Source organism: Mus caroli, chromosome 13 (genome assembly GCF_900094665.2).
Source record: "Mus caroli chromosome 13, CAROLI_EIJ_v1.1, whole genome shotgun sequence".
In the NCBI taxonomy this organism is placed as follows: domain Eukaryota; kingdom Metazoa; phylum Chordata; class Mammalia; order Rodentia; family Muridae; genus Mus; species Mus caroli.
The window spans coordinates 88844040-88850039 of record NC_034582.1 but is presented as its reverse complement, the minus strand read 5'-3'; the positions used below and the strand labels follow the sequence as shown (position 1 = coordinate 88850039).

At 43.8% G+C, this 6000-nt stretch overlaps 1 protein-coding gene across 6 annotated transcripts in view; it reads left to right on the top strand.

The window, feature by feature from the left end:
• The window catches only part of Pde8b (phosphodiesterase 8B), a 225356-nt gene that overhangs the window by 65228 nt on the left and 154128 nt on the right, over positions 1 to 6000 (top strand). The gene's annotated exons all lie outside the window — the stretch shown is intronic.

Below are 6000 nucleotides of genomic sequence, written 5' to 3'. Positions count from 1 at the left end.
TTCTCCACATCCTCACCAGCATCTGCTGTCACCTGAGTTTTTGATCTTAGCCATTCTGACTGGTGTGAGGTGGAATCTCAGGGTCATTTTGATTTGCATTTCCCTGATGACTAAGGATGTTGAACATTTCTTTAGGTGCTTCTCAGCCATTTGAGTTTCCTCAGTTGAGAATTCTGTTTAGCTCTGTTCCCGATTTTTTGATAGGGTTGTTTCTCTGGAGTCTAACTTCTTGAGTTCTTTGTATATATTGGATATTAGCCCTCTATCAGATGTAGGATTGATATGCAGCAAAATGCTGGGTCCTGTTTACATATCCAGTCTGTTATTCTATGTCTTTTTATTGGGGAATTAAGTCCATTGATGTTAAGAGATATTAAGGAATAGTGGTTGTCGCTTCCTGTTATTTTTGTTATTAGAGGTGGAGTTATGTTTGTGTGGCTATCTTCTTTAGGGTTTGTTGAAAGAAGATTACTTTCTTGCTAGGGTGTAGTTTCCCTCCTTTTGTTGGTGTTTTCCATCTATTACCCTTTGTAGGGATGAATTTGTGGAAAGACGTTGTGTAAATTTGGTTTTATCATGGAATATCTTGGTTTCTCCATCTATGGTAACTGAGAGTTTTGCTGGATATAGGATCCTGGTCTGGCATTTGTGTTCTCTTAGGGTCTATATGACATCTGTCCAGGATCTTCTAACTTTCATAGTTTTTGGTGAGAAGTCTGATGTAATTCTGATAGATCTGCCTTTATATATTACTTGACCTTTTTCCCTTACTGCTTTTAATACTCTTTCTTTGTTTTGTGTATTTGGTGTTTTGACTATTATGTGATGGGAGGAATTTCTTTTCTGGTTCAGTCTATTTGGAGTTCTGTAGACTTCTTGTATGTTCATAGGCATCTCTTTCTTTAGGTTAGGGAAGTTTTCTTCTATAATTTTGTTGAAGATATTTACTGGCCCTTTAAGTTGGGAATCTTCACTCTCTTCTACATGTATCCTTAGGTTTGGTCTTCTCATTGTGTCCTGGATTTCCTGGATGTTTTGGGTTAGGAGCTTTTTGCATTTTGCATTTTTTTGACTGTTGTGTCAATGTTTTCTATGGTATCTTCTGCACCTGAGATTCTCTCTTCTATCTCTTGTATTCTGTTGGTGATGCTCGCGTTTATGACTCCTGATCTCTTTCCTAGATTTTCTATCCCCAGGGTTGTCTCCCTTTGTGATTTCTTTATTGTTTTTATTTCTATTTTTAGATCCTAGATGGTTTTGTTCAATTCCTTCACCTGTTTGGTTGTGTTTTCCTGTAATTCTTTAAAGGATTTTTGTGTTTCCTCTTTAAGGGCTTCTAGCTGTTTACCTGTGTTCTCCTGTATTTCTTTAAGGGAATTATTTATGTCCTTAAAGTCCTCTATCATCATCATGAAATGTGATTTCACATCAGAGTCTTGCTTTTCTGTTGTGTTGTGTTGTGGGAAATATTAAAAAGAACAGCAGTTCCCACGCTTCACTCAGCCCCTGCAGTCTTGATGACCAGTTCTTATCTCATGGAGACTCTGACTCAGAGCTCCAAAATCTCTCCACCCAGCTTGCTCAGTTCCCACTGCTGGGTCACTACCACATCAGCCCCATGCTTCAAAACCCCCAAGGCCTTTGTGGTGCACTTCTTGCAAATTCACACTTTGCCGCTGTACCTTCCTCTCATGAACCCAGTCAAAGCACTACATGAAGGAAAACACCGCATAAAGTTAGTTCAGAAACAATAGTAACCCAATCACTGGGTGCAACGACTAGAATCCTAATCTTGTAAGCCATATTAAATCTAAATCCTTCTATAGTAAATCCTGGCAGATTCGCCATATAAGCCAGGAGACACTAGTAGCTACATTTTGCCCTCTAGCTATCCCCATCCAAAAAGCACTCCTGCTTTCTCTCTTCCTCCATCTAACCCGGAAGTCCCACCTACTTGCCCAGTGAGTGATTGGTTCCTTTATTCATTTAGGTGAAGGTTCTCAAGAAGTCACCTGAGTATGCGACTCATTCCTGGTTCCAGACAATCCCTCCTGGGACAGCAGAATTAACATCAAAATACAATCATCACCAGGGCCATCCACAACAGTTTTGTGGTATCCAGGGTTTGCTGTGGTGGTAGAATTGGGTTCTGATGGTGCCAAGTAGCCTTGGTTTCTGTTGCTTATGTTCTTGCACTTGCCTCTTGCCATCTGGTTATCTGTGGTGTTAGTTGGTCTTGCTATCTTTGACTGTGGCTTGTCCTTCCTATAAGCCTGTGTGTCAACATTCCTGGGAGACCAGCTCTTTCCGCACAGAATTTGGGTATGGAGCGCTGTGGCACAGGGTCAGCTCCGGGCGCAGATGGAAACCTAGAACATTTTTGTTAGTCTTAAAAGTACCCTGGTATCTGACTACAGTTACGCTCCTCCACTCCTAGAACCACATGAGTTGAACTTGGCATTTACTACTTATGGAAGCACATGTGTAGTCTCGTCTGGATTCTTTCACTTAGCACAGTGATTTCAGTGTGCATCTGTGGTGTACCATGTCTGAATAGTCTGTCCTTTTTCTCCTCCTCCTCCTCCTCTTCCTCTTCCTTCTTCCTCTACTCCTCCTCCTCCTCCTTCTTCCTCTGGTTCTTCTTAATTGCCAAATAGGATTATGTTGTATGTATATATAGCATTTGATTTATCTGTTCATTAGCAGATGGACACTTGTCTTGGCTCTAATCTATTGCTTTTATAAAGAATGCTAATATGAATATTTATATATGTGTTTTGTAGGGCTTCTGTTTTTATTCTTTCTCTCAAGTAGAGTCACACCAGTAGAATTAGGTTTGAATGGTAGCTTCTTAATATATTGCTGTACTGGATGGTTTTGTGAGTCAACTTGACAAAGGCTGGAGTTATTACAGAGAAAGGAGATTAAGCTGGGGAATTGCCTCCATGAGATCCAGCTGTGGGGCATTTTCTCAATTATCAATCAAGGGGGAAGGGCTCCAGTGGGTGGGACCATCCCTGGGCTGGTAGTCTTGGGTTCTATAAAAGAACATGCTGATCGCTTCTCAGCCTTTTGGCTAAGATCAAGTATAGAACATGCTGAGCAAGCCAGTAAGGAACATCCCTCCATGGCCTCTGCATCAGCTCCTGCTTCCTGACCTGCTTGAGTTCCAGTCCTGACTTCCTTTAGTGATGAACAGCACTGTGGAAGTGTAAGCTGAATAAACCCTTTCCTCCCTAACTTGCTTCTTGGTCATGATGTTTGTACAAGAATAGAAACCCTGACTAAGACAATTATCAAATTATTTCCCAAGGGCTCTGAAATGCTGTGTTCTCACATGCACCCTTACTTGATTGTCTTCTTGATTACATGTTTGGTTTAAGTTTGTTAGCAGGGAGTAGTAGTGTGTGGGCAGGGGCTGGGGCAGGACCTCCTACGTCATCCTCTACCCTCGTGCCAGGAAAGGCGCTGGATAGTGAGAGCAGAGGGCATCTACACTTGAATGGGGTAGTAACCTAGGCACTGTTCACAGTAGAATCAGACTGATGTACACTGCAGGCATCCCAGCTTGGACTCAACTCCCAACATAAAGCCAGAACTACAGGGTCCTCAGTGGCAGGGCAGAACTGCAGCTCTGGACACCTACATCATGCCTGGTTTGGTTTTGTTTTGTTTTGTTTTGTTTCAGACTGGGTTTCTCTGTGTAGTCCTGGCTTTCCTAGAACTCATTCTGTAGACCAGGCTGGCCTCCAACTCTGTAGACCCATCTGCCTCTGCCTCCCAAGTGCTGGGATTAAAGGCATTTGCCACCATGCCTGACTTGGACACTCTATAGAAGCATTTCTATAGAAGAATAAAGATGAGTCCAGCTCAATGCATGAAGAGTGAGAAATAGTCCTAAACTGGATGATCCCATTAAATTCTTCCCCACAGGGTTCAGGAAACTGTGGAAGAGGAGGTTGGATGAGTATAAGAGCCAGAGGGATGGAGGGCACCAAGAAAACAAGAACCTCTAAACTAGCATAATTGACCCAAAGACTGAGGCAGTATGCACAGCCCCATGCAGGTCTGTACCAGCTGGGGCCTAGAGCTAAAAGAAGTCCCCACGTTTCTTGTGCTTTTTCTTTGCCTTTCTTTTTTTCTGTTTGTTTTGGCCAAAATAGATTTTTATTTTATTTTATTTTATCTTATTTTACTACTACTACCACCACCAGAACAACCACCACCACCACCACCACCACTACTATTAGATGCCTGTTTGTAGTCTAATGAGAGAAAGAAAGGAAGGAAGGAAAGAAAGGAGGAGGAAGGGAAAGAAGGAAGAAAGGAAGGAAGGAAGGAAGGAAGGAAGGAAGGAAGGAAGGAAGGAAGGACGGGTGTAGATTTGGGTAGGCAAGGAGGATCTGGGAGGAGTTGGGGGTAGGGAAACTGTTATCAGAATATATTGTATGAAAAAAACATCTATGTAAAAAAGATGAATCCAGGTCAGGGAGGAGGGACAAAGATCTGGGCCTAGGAAATCAGTAGCAAGTATAACAATCCACAGTCCAACAGTAGGGAAAGATGTGTGGAGTTATTGTCTGGTTTGAAAGGCACGCCATGAGCACTGGGCTGATCTTCATAGAAGTGCTGGGCTATTGGCAGTGGAAGGAGATTCCAGCTCAGAGGGGTTCAGTGAGTTGTCTCAGAGCTTATTAATGATAATGAACTCCAGCCCAGGTGCTTGCCTTTTGGACTAGGCAGTGCAGATGCAGGAGCATAGCTCAGACTCTCTGACCTTTCGTGGCTGTATCTACCAAGTGGCAGCAAATATAAATAAATAAAGGAAAAGAGTAAAGCCTTGTCACCACGGAGAAGCTGGGGGATTTGGAAGGAAGGCTTTGTCTTTGTCCTTAATTTACCTGACGGCACTCTCTGAAGAAACGGTTGTCTCAGAAACGTGTGGGATGCAGATGCCACATTTGCTGCAGTTACTCAGGAGGGCTGGGAAAGCGTTAGCGGCACCCGGGCTTATCAGCTGTCAAGGCCATTTGCTCCTGTTCTCTTGAAGTGTGCCACTTTAGAAGTACTTCATTTTCCACTGATGAGACATTAGAGGAGCGAAGATTCTCGGGCAAGCATTCCAGCACAAAAGAAGCCATTTGGCTGATGCGTCTGCATGCTTTTGTCAGAGCCTTCAGAAATCAGGGAGGTTTTTGAAAACAAAAACAACCATAAGTTGATGCTCAGCCATCTCCAGGTTGTGTGCCTGAGTGTCTCCTGTGGGGAGGTTCTCTGAACACATTCCCCCAAATACATTACACAATGGCTGTGTGCTCTGGGGTGACTGTTGACCCCCTCCAAACTCATGCTGCAATCCCAGTGCCTCTGAGAAGGAGATCTTTAGGAAGTAGTCAGGTCCTAGAGCAGAGGTTCTCACTCTCCCTTACAGCTTCTCAAATTGTTGTGACCCCCAACCTTAAAACTATTTCTGTTCCTACTTTATAACTGCAATTTTGTTACTGTTATGAATCATAATATAAATATCTGATATGCAGGCTATCTGATATGCGACCCTGTGAAAGGGTTGTTCAGCCCTCTAAGGGGTCATGACCCACAGGTTGAGAACACAGGCTGCCCTACGGACTTTGCCTCCTGAGACTGGTGTCCATATAAAGAGGACAGTCCACCTTTGGTCCACATGTCTTACCCTTCCACCTTCTGCAATGAGATGATACTGTACCCTGGAGCTTGGACTCTGCAGCCTCCAGAGAGCCCTGTCTGTTCTTTTCCCCATTATGCATCCTCAGGGCCTCTGTCACAGCAGCACACACAGGGCTAAGACAACATTGCTGCTTTTCTTGGCTCTCTCCTGTTATAAAAGAAAAGCAGCCAATACCAGCCCCTCCCGAGAGCACGTGCAGCCATGCACGGTTGGTTTCGTGTCCGACTGGATACAGGTGCCCACTCTGTCAGGCTCTGTGCCAGCCACGACAGATGGCCCCGTCTTATCAATGAGGT